The sequence below is a fragment of the Dermochelys coriacea genome, chromosome 6, assembly GCF_009764565.3.
Source record: "Dermochelys coriacea isolate rDerCor1 chromosome 6, rDerCor1.pri.v4, whole genome shotgun sequence".
Lineage (NCBI taxonomy): Eukaryota > Metazoa > Chordata > Testudines > Dermochelyidae > Dermochelys > Dermochelys coriacea.
In genome coordinates, this window is record NC_050073.1 from 46,982,832 (window position 1) to 46,998,799 (window position 15,968).

At 39.4% G+C, this 15,968-nt stretch overlaps 1 protein-coding gene across 12 annotated transcripts in view; it reads left to right on the forward strand.

The window, feature by feature from the left end:
• The window catches only part of CD44 (CD44 molecule (Indian blood group)), a 102,524-nt gene that overhangs the window by 49,832 nt on the left and 36,724 nt on the right, over window positions 1-15,968 (forward strand). The gene's annotated exons all lie outside the window — the stretch shown is intronic.

Genomic DNA, 15,968 nt, shown 5'->3' on the forward strand with positions numbered 1-15,968 from the left:
GTACCTGTGTGCATCATCACTTGAAGACACTATATATGAGAATTAGAAGTGCAATTTCTGCCCCTTTATGCAGAATATGTGTGCTTTGATACTTGATTAATCAATGTGTGGTTTTAACTCACTCATGGCTGTGAAGTAGGCAGCACAGATCAAAATCCTAACTTAACTCACTAAGGAGGTACTTTGAGGCAGTGACAGAGTTAAGGTTGGAGATGCCATCCTGCTTGTGCACTGCATATAGGAATAGATTGTATTTCCAAGTGCTTGTTGTCATTTGCAGCATGACCACAGGGGTACTGTGCTTACCAGGCTTCTTGGGCTTTGGGATACTTGAAGAGACATTAGGTGGTGACCTTTCCTCTAGTATTCAGTAGAACTCTAGCACTGTTTCCTGCCCTCTTCCTGAATAACTGTGCTAAGGTGTGTAAAAAGCAACTTCCTGTGATATCTTCCTCCAGCATCCAGTGCACCTGTGCATCATGGGGTAGGACCTTATGAGTAGTGGGACAGCAACATTAAGTAAAATCAACTTAATTATTTTAAATGGGTCTTTAAATATATTTGATGGAATTCTTCATTTTAAAGTTTTGAGTTTTTCTTTTGTGTTAAGAAAGCTAGGAATCATTAGGAAAAGGATAGATAATAAGACAGTAAATGCCATAATGCCACTATATAAAGCAATGGTATGCCCACATCTTGAATACTGCATGCAGTTTTGGTTGCCCCTTCTCAAAAAAGGTATATTAGAATGGGAAAAGGCACAGAGAAGGGGAAGAGAAATGATAAGAGGTATGGAACAGCTTCCGTTTGAGGAGAGATTAAAAAGACTGGGACTGTTGAGCTTGGAAAAGAGATGACTCAGGGGGGATATGACAGATAAAATCAAAAAAGGTGTGGTGAAAGTGAATAGGGAAGTGTTATTTACCCCTTCACATAACACAAGAACCCAATGAAATTAAAGGCAGCAGGTTTAAAACCAACAAAAGGAAGTACTATTTCACACAACACATGGTCAAACCTATATAGGGTGACCAGCATGTCCTGATAAAATTGGGACTGTCCCAATATTTAACTCTTTGTCCTATATCCCGACCAATGTACGATCGGGACGCCATTTGTCCCAATATTGTAGGGTTGCCAGGCATCCGGTTGGTGCAGGGGTGGCAGGCTCCCTACCTGGCTCTGCGCAGCTCCCCGGAAGCGGCAACATCTCACTCTGGCTCCTAGTTAGAGGGAAGGCCTGGGAGTCTCTGCATGCTGCCCCCACCATGAGCACAGGCCCTGCAACTCCCATTGGCCAGGAACTGTGACCAATGGGCACTGCGGGGGCTGTACCTGCAGGCGGAGGCAACAGTAGCGCATGGAGCTGTCTGACCTTGCCTCCGCCTAGGACCCAGAGGGAGATGTCACCACTTCTGGGGAGCCACCCAAGGTAAGCCTACCTGGAGCCTGCACCCCCTCCCCCCGGGGGCTGGAGCTGGGGATGTGCACCTCTGACATGGGGCTGTAGCTGCTCAGGCCAGCTGGCCTGGGGTTCCTCTGGTGCTGGGGGGCGGGTGGTTTGGGGTTCTAGCCATGGAGGAGGTGGGGGAGCTCAGGGCTCCTGCCATGGGAGGCGGGACCTTGAGTAGGCAGGGGCAGGGCCATGGGGGTAGCATCCCCGAAGGGGGGAAGTCCACCCACCATTCATGCCTCCCCATGTGTCCCGATATTTTATTCTTGCGATCTGGTCATCCTACACCTCTGGAACTCATTGCCAGGAGATGCTGTGAATGCCAGAAGTATATGTGGGTTCAGAAAAAAATAAATTCATGGAGGATAGGTCCATCAATGGCTATTAGCCAAGATGGTCAGCGATACAACCCATGCTCTGGGTGTTCATAAATGTCTGACTGCCAGATGTTGGGACTGGATGACAGGGGATGGATCATTCGATAATTGGCCTGTGCTGTTCATTCCCTCTGTGCTGTTCAAACCCTCTGAGTTTCTTGCTGAAATTTCCAAAGATTTTTTCCACTTGGCTCAACCAGAACACCGTGTCCAGTTCTGGGAGAACACTTTATCCAGTTTTATGGAATAGAAGAAATCAATTCAACTCTGGACTCATCACTAAGGTTTCTTTATTCGCATACAGTTAAACTACACTTCAGTTGATCAAGCTCGAGAGTAGAGGGCGGGTACAGGGTATACCACAAACCCAAGATACATAAATATGAATTAGCTTATCAACATACTTACACTGAATACTATTTCTTAATACATTGTATCATATATTTTATGATTGATGCACTAATTTTTATAATTGATCCTGGTACAGATCATGAGTTGTCCAAGAGTTGCAAAGTATGCTAGTAAGCAAAGCTGCAGCTACAAGCTTATCACATGTTACTCTTCTTACAATTTCTTTATCAACTACCGATATATTATTGACAAGGCCACTTGTGAATTTATGCTTTGTCCATTGTTAATCTCTGTTTCCTTATCTCTCTTTCTTCATTTCTTCTTGCATTGTTCATGAAGGCCTACATTTCTAATGGCTTTTTGTGGTAAACATTGGACTGGTGGAGAAAGAAAATAATAGAATGATTTCTTTCTACCATCTCTTGCTTCACATTGATGCCAATGGAATGTAAGCATGTACCTAAATTTAAGCATATGCTTAAGAGCTTTGCTGGACAGAGATAAATGGATGAAGGAGGCCCTGATAATCATAGGTGTGGCAGATATTTCCCCAATCACACAGGTAATATAGCAGAGTTAGAAGAATAAGATTCCTTATAGTGGTATTAAAAGCTTTATGAAGATGGAGAGGCTTCTTTTGTAAACAAATGTGACCTTCTGCCTGAGAAAATGTGAAAGAGGTTAACACCTTATGTACATCCTCAGATGGAGACATAAAAGATCAATAATATTCAAAATAAGAAACATGACAGTTAATTTTCTAGTTGTAGGTTTGGATGGTGGAGCAAGACTTTCTCTACAGCGTGGCTTCTGGAAACCTTAGTCTTGCTAGAGCCTAGTAGGGAGAAAAACAGTTCCAAAATGGCATAAAATCTTGCCTTGTTTTCCAATTTTGTTGTCTGGTTGTTTCTACTGGGATTTTTTTCGTCTTGGTTTCCTCTTTCTTTGCATGAACAGTTTTGTGCTGTTGCAAAATCTGTGTATAATCTTGGACAGGGGCTTCGTGATGAACGTTTGGTTTTCTTTTCCTTAATTGTTTCCTCAAGGCTGATGTCTTGCTCATGTTCTCACACTCCTCCTTCACTGGCATGACAAAGTTTTGGGGTGAAAGTTAGAGTGGAGTGAAGTTTCAATGAAAAAAATGATAAAAAAAATTCAACAAGTTTGTGCATATGTGTGTGAAAAGATGTTGCTATTTCTTGATCAGCTGTACTGTGAAAATATTGGCAGGATTGCCTAGTAATATATGGTGATGCAGTAATTCTTCAGGTAAATCTGCTGTGGGGATGCCACTTGTGGATTTTCCTGACAGGAACTATTATCCATTGTTCAGCAGCATCTTTTTTAACTCAGAGCAAGGCATTGTGTGAATTATACCAGCAGGGATTTCATTTTACTGCATTACAAACTAGCAAAACCAATTTCAAAATAAATTGTTACATTTATGCTATCTATCTCCCTGAACAATCTTCTCCCAGATAATTATGTGACCTGGGAAAAATGACAGTTCCAGAAGAGAAATCTAAGGATTGGCTCCCATTATGTAGTTTTCAGATCACGCAGACACTGAGGCTTATTCCATAACCACGATTTAGGGTCCCAGGGTAGGATCTCACTGATTGGTAAGTAAATTACACGACTTAGGGTAAACAAAATGGGATCAGCTTTACTCCTATTAGGAGTTTAGCCCCAGAGAGAACCAAAATATAGTTCTTAGGTAGGATGGGAAAATCGTAGCCTAGATATCACAGTAGCTGTATAGATACACGAGAAAAAGAGACAGAGAACATCACAGGGCTAGCCAACAATACTGCATCAGTTTAGCTAATCTGAAGGCTCAAACCCATACAGTTATATATGGGTAACAAGTTACACTCTAGCTTTTCCAAGTGGATCTTTACAATGCATCTGAAATGGCAAGTTGCTGCTGCCATTATTGCTGCTATTTCCTCGTCTATTGCTGCAGCTGCATTGCACATTATCACTGGGATGTCCTCCATCAGTTTCACAACCCTGACCTCAGGATGTCGTGAATGAATGGATGAGGGAAAAAACAGTGATAGTGTTGAATAGAGCAGAGGGCTCTGTCTACTGTCCCCTTTCTTTGCCCTTTGCACAAGAGAAAGAAAATGATCTGGTGTAAGAGGAACAAAGAGGTGAACATATTGTGAATAGTGGCTCATTAAATAAAATGTTGATAATTCATCCAGCCATCATCACAGCAGATGAGGACTCCCTACGTGGGGCACATCTTGAAAACTCTACTCAAGGTCAACAAATTCCTGGATTTATTCCTTTGCAGTGGCCCTCGACAGATCACAAAGAAGAGCATCCCAGCACTGATATAAAGGGTAATATATTATAATAATTTTATCTAATGTACTTCCTGTAAGATCTGTTAAGTAACCGGTGGAAAGGAACTTGGCAGACAACCAGCTTTTCTCCTGCTCACTGAGTTTACCATCTATTCCCAGGTTTTATTTCCCATTGACAGACTCTGAAAGGAACAAAGCATCCACAGCACTTTACTGAAGACATTCTCCCATCATTTTCTCTCTCCAAGCCCAACTATGCCTTTTGCTGGATCCTTTAGGGAAGTCATACTCTCCCTGTGCAGCCAGGGTATCAGGATAGCCAGGCTCTGCAGATTCAGTGCCTTCACTGATTTCCAAGTTAGAGAATCCATTGATTGCTGCTACTGATTTTTTGCTTCCACTTTAAGTAGACCATTTTGTGCTCCTGTAGCTTCTTCCTTCTTCTTTGTTCACAGTATTTCCCACAAAATCATGTCACTGAATAAAAGCAGCTTATCAAGTGCTGATATGATGGTAGGCTCTCTTGTATATAAAAGAAACTCCTAAATATCAACTGATTGCTAAGCTAAATAAATCATTGAGGTCTGTTGTTAAATTACAGAGTAAAGGTGAGAATTATGCTTTGTGTTGGTACTAACTCAGAGGAAAAGTTAAAAGGAAATTAGCATATTACAACAGATGAGACTCATATGACAATGATGATGATGCTGAACACTCAGTACAAGAGCCACTAAAACCTAGGTTCTTTCCTGAATGGGACAACAATGAGGATGATGATTATTAGTGAGGATAGTGATTAATTGTCCATTTATCTCCTATACTTCATTTAAGCCCTATAGATATAACTTAGTGAAGAGTAGCATTGGGATGCCATTCACAAAATTAACCATATTTGGAAAGATGACATGTGATGGATGATGGCATTTCTGGTGATGAATTTGTGTGGCACTAATTTCAGGAAGGGCATTAGCAACATATTGACCCCTATGATTGCTCAGGAATGGGAACAGGGAATGAACATCCCTGCTCTATACCTGGTTTTCAGATTTTAAAAAGCATTATATTCAGAGTTCTGTAATTTTTCTGAATTTGCTGGGTCACCTACTATAGTGCACCATTTACGTCATTTAAGAGAAATATATCAAGTAATTATCTCCTCTATGAAATTATGTGTTCCTCATCCGAACTTGAAATGGGAGATGGGGTGTTCACTAGATCTCTACAGATCTTTATATATTTTCTTATATTTTCTTATTGTCTGAGGTTATGGACACCAGATTTAATGAATAATTAGGGCTTATGATTTTAGGATTTCACTGATAAATGCTGATAAAACATGCCCAACGCAATCAATCAATAAGTGTTTATCCAATGAACATGGGAAAAACACCAGAAATGGTTACTTGAATCTCAGAGCTTATCTACACGGAGCTGTAATGCGTCCTACAGGGGTCTGATTTCTAAACTGCACGAATGTGTTGTGCAGCTCTGTCCTTGCCTCCGTGGGTTCCGCATTTCCTGGCGGATTTCGCTAGCCTCAGAGGCTCACTGTGACCCTGCACATAACCCTTCTCTCTCTAGAGACAAGGGTCACAATCTACTGAGCCATTTTCATCATAAGCCAGCGAGGGACATGAGGAGAATTTATCCTTTCTTGCACAGTCTCTGTTGTTTCCCAGTCTCAGTGATTAATCAGGGGGCAAAGATGGGAGGGGAGCCCGGGCTCACCCTCTACTCCGGGCTCCAGCCCAGGGACCCTAATAGTATCAGCTATGGTAGCTGACCTTTTAGAAACATGAATGTACAATTCCCTGGGCTACTTCCCCCACAGCAGCCCTCACTTCCTCAAGCTCCACTTCACCCTTTACCTCAGGGCCTCCTTCCTTGTGCCTGATATGGTGTGTACTACTCAGCCTCTCCAACAGCGCAACTTCCTCCCACAGCTCCTGACCTGCACCCCCACCTGACTAACTGGGAGGCTTTTAACTAGTTTCAGCCAGCCCTGATTGGCTTCAGGTGTCCCAATCAACCTAGCCTTCCCCCTGCCTTATGGAAAATTCTTAATTGGCCCCAGGTGTCTTAATTGACCTGGAGCAGCTGCCATTTCACTTATCCTGGTACCAGGGATTTGTTTAGCCTGGAGCTAATATATCTATCTCCCACTACTTTTCTATAGCCATCTGGCCTTGCCCTGTCACAGTTGCACATTAATTGGTCCATGTAGACCCTGCTGGTGCTCAGTAAAGGTTCCCTAGGTACTTTAACATAATGCTGTTTGAAACAGTACCACATTAAAGTGCACTACGGAAAACCTTACAAAGAGATTACTCATTACAGTATATACAAAGAAAGAGCCCCAAAACATCCTAATTTTTGGACATCTACATGAAACTCAAAAATTTTCTAAAAAGGGCCCCAAAAAGAAAATAATTAAACCATGATAACCAGAAGCCCTATGAATAGAGTTAGTAATTAGTAGAAATGGGCTTTGGGACAAACTCCAGATCGCAACCCCCTGTACATTGGTGACACATGATTCCAAGAACAGATCCAAATATGAATGCCCTGGTTTTCCCCTCTCTCAATACTGGGATGAATCAAACACTGCGTACCTCAACACCCCTGCCATTTGAGGAAGTAGGGATCTGTAGCTAAACATTGCCACTCAAGCCTGTATCTCATGGCTATTTGGGTGATAATCCTTAGCACTGATAATGAAGAGCATCTGGAAAGATAAGCATTTCTATATAAATGAATGTGATCTCTTACTTAAGAGACTATCGGTTGCTCAGTGTCCGTGTGGATAGCATTACATGAAAGGAAGGCCAATAACTTATAAAATAAGATGTGTGTGGTTTTTTTTAATGTTGATTGCATTATTAAAGTTGATTTTGCTGGATTAGAGGTGTGCAGAAAGGTTTTCTCTCTGTCTTTGGCATCATAAGACTTAATCAGGACATGATAGGAGACAAACATCTAATATTACTAGAGACCAAATTCCGCTCTCCTTTCTCAGTTATTAACAAGTCCGCTGATATATTTTTCCCTGAGGAAATGAATGCAGGATTTGACCCTAAAATCTTACTTTGCTTTGCAGTTTGTTTGCATAACAGCTGGGTGTTTCTGGTGGGAATTCCCCTGCTTCATCTCTCTTTTGGCAAGCCCATTGCCAATATCCTAGTCAACCTCTAAATCATCTTCTGGCCAGGGGCTTTTGTTCTTCTTACACTTATTGTTTATATAATAAATTAACACCAAAGGCTCATGTCCTTTTAACATTCGTGTAATACTGACATTATTATAGGCCAATACTGATTCAATTAAAATCAAAACTTCAGTTGAAAAGCTATGGTGGTGGCGGTGCTTCTTATCACTTTTTTTTAGAACTTGTCTGCAGTTCAAAAAGAGGGAAAGAACAAGAAGAAACAACAAATGGAGAATTAAAACAAGGAGTAACAACAATGGTTCCTTTAATGTAGAGCAGGGTTCTGTCTTTTTTACATCAGATGAAATATTTTATTTTGCTGCATCATAAACTAGATAAAGAAGTTGACTCCAATTCCAAATTGTTCTGAACAATCTTTTCCCAGATAATTATGTGATGTAGAGAGAGAATGTCACAAGTGAGAAAACTAATGGTCACATCTCATTACATTGCAACCAGATCATGCAATCTCTGCAGATTCAGTGTCATTCCTTAACTATGATTTGGAACCATAAGCAAGTCAGTCACAGTGCTCATTGTATTTTCCCTTTAGAAGCTCACACAGAGACATTTATTTCGAGCACACATCTTTGAGATAGGGATTGAGGAATTTGTCGTCTGGGTAGCACATGTTCCATTGCAAGTGCATAAGAAAGACGCACATGGCTAGAAAGCTTAAAGACACATGGATAGGGAACTCCACAATAACTATATATGCACTTCACTAATTTGCCCCTTGTCATATGTAGAATAAACAATTACCCTCCTGCACTCCCAAGTGACTCTTTACAATGTGATGGAAATGACAAGTTTATGCTGCTGCTTGATCTATTGCTGAATCTACTTCCTCTTCTGTTACTGCTGCTGCTTTGCTTATTATCATTGGGATGCTCTCCATCAAATTTACATCTTCTGATCCCAAGACGATGTGTATCGATGAATGATAAAAGAACAGTGGTAATGGTAAACAAACCCAATGGTCTTCTCTACTATCCTCCTCTTTCTTCACAATATTCACCAAAGAAGGACAAAGACTGTGGGTTTAACCATAGGGGACAATCAGGAAGGTTAATCCAAGTTAACTAAAGGAGTGAATTGAAAGTGGATTAGTTAAATTGCATTAAACCCCTGTGTGGATACTCATTCAGAATTAATGTGGCCTTAATTTGGTTTAGTTTAATTTATTTAAAGAGAATTAAACTAAACCCAATTAATGCACTTTAATTCTGAATGAGTGTCTGCACAGCAGTTTAATGCAATGTACTTAATTCACCTTAAATTCACACCTTTGATTAATTTGTCTTAATTTTCCCGAGTCTCCCTCGTAGAGAAGCTCTGAGTGTCAAAGGAGGAAAAGTTGAAAATAATAACGGGGTAGTCTCATAGCAAATAATTCATTAACTTATCATCATAGCAGATGAAGATTCACACAATGGGGCAAATCGTGAAAACTCAGCTCAAGATCATTGGATTCTTGGATTTATTCCTTGGACATGGCACTCTACAGATCACAAGGAAGAGCGTCCCACCTCTGCCAGCAAGGGTAAAACCTTACAACAATTATAGCTAATGTCCTTCATACAGAGTAACTTGCTAACACTGATAAACAGCAGCACATAAGAATAAACTCTCCATTGATAGGATCTGGCAGCTCATCACCTTTTCTCATGTTATCTGAATTGTCCATTTATTTCCAAATTCTGTTTCCAATAGGTGAGATCATGAGAGGTGTTGAGCACATGTAACATCCCACTGAATACATTCTTCATCATTTTTCTCCCTCCATATTCTGTTAGTCCCACTTTCTCACACCTAAATTAACTAAGTCCCAGCAGGACGGTTAGGCTTACTGTAAAAACAATAGATAAGAATTATACCTTTGGTGGCTCAATAAATAAAAAGTTCTTAGTGTATTTAACTTCACTATGACAGATATAGACTCACACAAAGATGGTGCGGCTGGTGAAGACTCGGTGCAAGATTTATTAAAACCTGGATTTTTTCCTGCAGGGGATAACTATGATGATAAGGAAAAGCAACCGCCTCATAGTAGTAACGATAATAATGGATAATCCTTCTGTATAATGAGTTTTATTTTAAGTCTATAGATATAGCTCAGTAAAGAGCCACACTGGAATTAGGGCACTATCCTTGGAAGGATGACGTATGTCAGCTGGTCAGCCTTTCAACTAATGGTTTGTCATTCTGGATCAAGTGATTATGTTTGCCATTGATTCCAGAAATGGATTAAGCAGCATGATGACATATATGGTTGCTCGGAATAGGGAACAGGGAAGAGATTTCTCTGCTCTACTGTGGAGTTTTCATTTTGGAAAAACCCTGTATTCAGAGTTCCAAAACTTTTCTGAACTTGTGGCATCTAGCGTTACTGGTGCACCATTAACAACATTTTAAAGAAACTCTGAAAAATATTTCTCATAAATCCTCATTGTGGTTCCTTAGTGTGACCTGAAGTGGGAGACAGGGTTCACTAGATTTCTACAGACACAGCAGGCATTTCCTTTATCTCTGAGGTTATGACCACTTGATTTCATGACTAATGTAGTTAAGAGAGGTGGGAACCATCCAAACCCTCAAATCTGAAGACCTCTGTTTGGTGAAATTTGATTTCAGAGTGGGTTTTAAATCTGAGCTTCATGGCTGACTTTTATCTGTATCATCAGCTTACCCAGAAGCTGTGTTCCAAACTTCCCCAGACTTTACTGGAGGTCAGATCTGAAATCAATCACATTTTGACTCAATATCCATGAAAAGACTATGATACCATATTAGATTTTCTGGCTCTGAGAGGAGCAATATACTCTTGGAGCAAAAACTCAGTAATATATCTGGTAAGGCAAACATGATTTTTCTTTATTGTTATGTTAATACATTAACAATGTGGCTTTTGCTGAGGTAGGGTTTTGTGGAAACTATAAACTCTCACTCTGTGTACAGATCTCTGGCAACACAAATGTTTAGGATTAGAAGATGGAAAATATATTTTAAATACAGTAGGGTATTTCAGATATTGTTGTTTTCTTGAATTTATTGGTGTTTGTGGTGATATTTTCTCTGGCTAAACCTCAGTTCTAGCAGATGGCTTTATGCCCATTGCCTATACTCTAGTTCAGCATGGTATATATTCTTTGGCAGGGACTTTTGTTTTCCTTGCACTGGTAGTCTATTGTACCCTAGCTCATGTCTTCATCCTGCTCTCATAGATATGGCATGCTATTCTTGCTACTTGATCTGCCATTATTGCTAGTCCTTTTGCTGCATCGACTTCCTTTTCTGTTGTTGCAGCTGCTTTGCCCATTAGTGCTGGGATGTGCTCCATCAATCTCACTCCTCCTGATCTCAGGATGATGTGACTGAATTGATGAGAAAAAAAATGAACAAAACAGAAGGTGCTTCTGGCTGTCATCCTCTTTCTCTACTATGTAGAAAGGGAAAAGACAAAGATGTTGTATAAGAAGATCAAAAAGTGAAAAAAGTATTGGAAGTGATGGGTCAGTAAATAAGACGTTCAATGATTGATTCATCCAACATTGCAGCATACGAGAACTCTCATAATGGAAGCTCTACTCAAGGCCAACAGATGCCTGGATTTATTCCTTCACGGCAGCACTCTGCAGATCACAAGGAAAAGCATCTCTACACCTCCACTCCTGGCCAGGGTAATCCATTATAATCATTTTATCTTATGTGCTCCATCTACTGCCTGTTGAGAAACCTGAGCAAAAGAGGAACTCCAAAGGGCAAACTCCTTGATGACAAATGGCAATTAATCAGCTTTTCTCATCCTATTTGTGTTTTTTATTTATTACTAACTCTATATGGAATCCCCTCTTGTTGGAGGTTTTTAAGAACAAACTTAGACAAACCTAGACAAAGCCTAGACAAACACCTGTCAGGGATGGGCGAGGTGTATTTAGTCTTGCCCAAGCACATGGGGATGGACTAGATCAGGGCTACTCAAAGTGGTGGTCCACGGACCAGTGCCCATCCACGAGCCATCGGCTGCCGGTCTGCTTGCACACTGGAAAAAAAAATTGCTGGTCCCCCACATCAAATAGCTTGAGAAGCACTGGTCTAGATGACTTCTTGAGGTCCCTTCCAAGCCTACATTTTTATGATTCTATGATTCTGTATTCTATGTTCAGATCCTGAGAGGATGCTGAATGCTTGTAACTCCTTAATGTAGGTCCTCAGCGTCTCTCAGGATTTAGCCCAGTACAAGCAACCCAAACTTTATCTATACTTTTATGCTATCACCCATCCGAATTAATATGGTGAATTTGGAGTTCACCATTAAAGGGAATACTCAAAGGGGGATAACTCATAGATGATAGTGGTATCTCGATACCATAAGCAATTTTCTTTATTAGTTTGTTTCTGGCTGAGTGAAGAAATATTTTGTTAGTGGATGACTTGAATAAGTGAACAGATTTAGTCATTTTTTTCAAGTTATAGTAAGGTATTTATTATATTTATCCTTCTGAATCATACAGACAAAAAGAGAGGAAAATTTGTACTTGGTCTGCATGGTGTTTTTTGTTTTTTTTTAATTCTCTGTCATTGAAGATATTTTAGTCATGGATTTGTCCCTTCCAAGCTACCCTCTCCTCCTTCTTGATCCTACAATTAAATCTTCATAATCCTATACATATGACAGCTGTCATGACTATCTCTTGACATAAAAAACATAATCATGTCACAAATTCATCTTTATTTCAGAGAAGGATCAAATCCAAGGAGGCATTATTTTGACTTTCTTTGCTAGTAGAATGCAGTAATTGCTGTTACTGTGAATGCTTGACCATTATTCAGGGATAATTTCCAGCAAATCACAATTTCTTCCAGTAAAAGTGTAAAATCTGTTATAAAAACAAGAAGAGATGAAGAATTGTCTGGCTCATTATCCAAAAGTTCATATCAGGTTTAACTTCATCACAGCAGATGAGGACTCACAGGAGAATATTACATGTGGTAAAGATTCTAGGCAAAGTCACCTAAACTGTGGCTCTCTTCCTGAAGGAGACAACAATGAGGTGATGGAAGGACATCTCACAAGCACCTGTAAGGATATTGAATTATAATCCACTTTGTTAATTGATTTTATATAACTCTTATGGACCAAATCAGCTTTAGACTCATAAAAATAGCACTGAGCACCACATTTTTCTATAATAAGCATAGGACCAAATCCTAAGGATCTTAGTCTATTTTTTCTCAGACCTTACTTGGGCAAAAATTGACTGATTTTTATAAGTCCCCACCCTTGGCAAGATGTCAAAGGCCTCTTGCAAAGTACTTCTGGTGCAGAGGTGTCATTCCTAGAGAGATGACTTTGTGCTGTGCTTAGTCCAGAAGTATCAATGGCAACACAATGACATTTAGGGTTATTTATATTGGCAAGCAGGGAGTAAACTTCTCTGCTTTTTACCTGGGTTGGCATTTTAAAAGCCCTGTGTTCAGAGTTCCATAGCTTTTCTGAACTTGTTTCGTCCATCTCTGTCATACACCATTTGTAACATTTTAACGATGAAACTATAAAATGATTTTTTGTGTAAAACACTGTCACCATTTTTTGAGAAAGTATTTCTGTAGAAGAGAGTTAAATTTGCCACGTGTCCACAGATGTAGGAGGTATTTATTTTAACAGTTGATCTTTATTAGTGCCATATTTTCTGAGTAATGTGATTAGCTTGGTGGTATAAATCTCAACTGTAATTAAATGATGTCTGAGGAACGTGAGTGTCTCCATTGAAATCAGTGACATGCCCTGCTTCAGAAGCTATGTCTTTTGCTGAGTGTTGCTGAGAAAGTCCTTGACACTGTGTTTAACTCATTTCTAGCTGTGAGCTAGAGGTGAATGCAGTAATCAGTGAATAGCAGGTGAATGCTGTAATCAGTGTCTAGCACACAAGTTTCAGAGTAGCAGCCGTGTTAGTCTGTATTCGCAAAAAGAAAAGGAGTACTTGTGGCACCTTAGAGACTAACAAATTTATTTGAGCATAAGCTTTCATGAGCTACAGCACACAAGTGTGTTTGTAAGAGACTGTTTTTATTTTCTGGCCTCAGTCACGTGATATAGGTCAAGTTTACATAGCAGAGGTGGGAATGCCATGAGTCCACTGCTTAATATTATGAGTGGGATGGAATGCATACAAAAATCTGTAATGTTTAAAGTCAGATGCTGTTCAAAATTTTTTTTAAAATTGTTTTTAAATTACTGAGTTTGATTTTACTGGCATATAGTTATGTGTATGGAGATGTGTATGTCCAATTTTGCAATCTGGTCTTTGACAACGTAACTTAAAGGGAGAAAATTATCTAAAAGAACTAAAGGCCAGATCTTGCAGTCCTATCAAAGTCACGGGCATCTCGCTTGCATAAAGACTGCGGTATTTGGCTTTAAAAAGTGTAACTTTGGGGTTTCTTGCTGTTTTGTGGTGGGAATCTTTGTGTCTTCATCTATCTTTGAGCTGATGGGTTTGTGTACCCCACTCTTTGCACATACTGTATATTCTCTGGGTTTTCTTGCACTAATCTTTTATAACATGCATTGATGCCAGATGCTCCAACCTTTATCTTGTACTCATATTCATTTCAATATTGTCATGTTTATTGGCCAATTCCTCTTCCCATTTAATTCAGTGGCTGAACTTTTATTGATTTCTATTGATTTCAAAGGGAGCAGGATTAAACCCTTTGTTTTTTGATGGAAGTGTGCACAAATTTTTAGCTTCTATATGTAAGGCTGATATATTGGTAGTATTTTTGGACTTTTTCCTGATAAGCATATCTCTGTCATCCAGTAGTGATGGTGCAGTGTTTCTGCTATACTTGGAAGGTTTTCATTTCATTAGGTGACAAACTAACTAGAAAAAAATATGGGCTATATTTTGAATTTTTTTGCATGGCAGAATAAACACTCTTTTGTCTGCTTGTTAGAATTGGTTAGTTGTAATTACAAAACAGTAAGTGAAATACCACTGTGACTTATAGCGATTTAGTTTTTGAAAGCAGTACAGTTTCAATGTCATTAACAAAAGATGAGTTAGAGGAACAATCAAATAACAGAAAGGTTGCTGCTATTTGGTCTGCCACTGCTGCTTCTGTAACTTCCTTTGTTCTTACTACTTTGCTCTGTATTACTGGAAGAAATTCCAGAAAATTCACATTTCCTGGTACCAGGATTATGTGAGTGGATGGATGAGAAAACCAGTGATACAGCTGAACAAAGCAGAGGGTCATCTCTATTTACCTCTTCTTTCTCCACTATATACACGAGTAAAAAACAAAGACCAGGTGTAGAGAACAACGAATGGGAATCATGTAAGTTAAGGCTCATCAGTGAAGTGCTCTACATTGATATAACTATCGTCCTAACAGCTGTGGATCGCCACCATTACACACATCATGAAACCACCACCCAGGCAAAACCATTTTTTCCCCCATGGTGGCATTCTGTAAATTCCAAGGAACAGCACCTGACAACTGCCAGTAAAGGTAAAAAAATTATATAATTTCACCTAAGCAGCTTTGCTTAAAGTCTGTTGATAAAGCTGAGTAGAAGGCAGCATGGTAGTATATATGAAGTGGCAGCCAAACAGCCTTTCTGATACTGTGTTGGCTTCTTATGTATTTTTCCTGTTTCTGTTTCCAGTAAGAATAACTCATTCTTTTATCATCACTATGTATTCACTAGAACTAATCTGTTGAGTCTTGAAGTCCTAATCTAGTGCACTTTTATATAGCATGTGCAAAGGGCAAAGTTTATTGGAAAAACACAAGTGAAAATGTGAATACTAGATAGCTAGCTGCTGGAGTGATAAAAACATTTAAAATGTGCATAATAATAAATATCTTGGCTTTAGACCATACCTTATTTTAAATACATATGTGGCATATCTGTAGCAACATATACCCTTGTTTCTTACTGAGAAAGAATATATTTTGTTGGTAGCATCACAGGAATAGAATAACAAATATGATTATGTTTACAACTACAAATTATGTGAAAGGGATTTCTTAAGATTTCTTAATTGGAACTGTCACATTGAAATAGAGAATGTATATATTAAATGTACTTGACCATTATTTTCCTTGGTTTCCTAAGTTAATTTTTTAAATGAAGGTATTCTTCCTCTAAGCCTGGATTCTCCATTGGCTTGATCCTACACTGAAGTCACCATAATCCTATACTTTCAGAAGCTATTTCTGTGCAGAAGCTATTTCTGTGCATAAAAAGAAAGGTC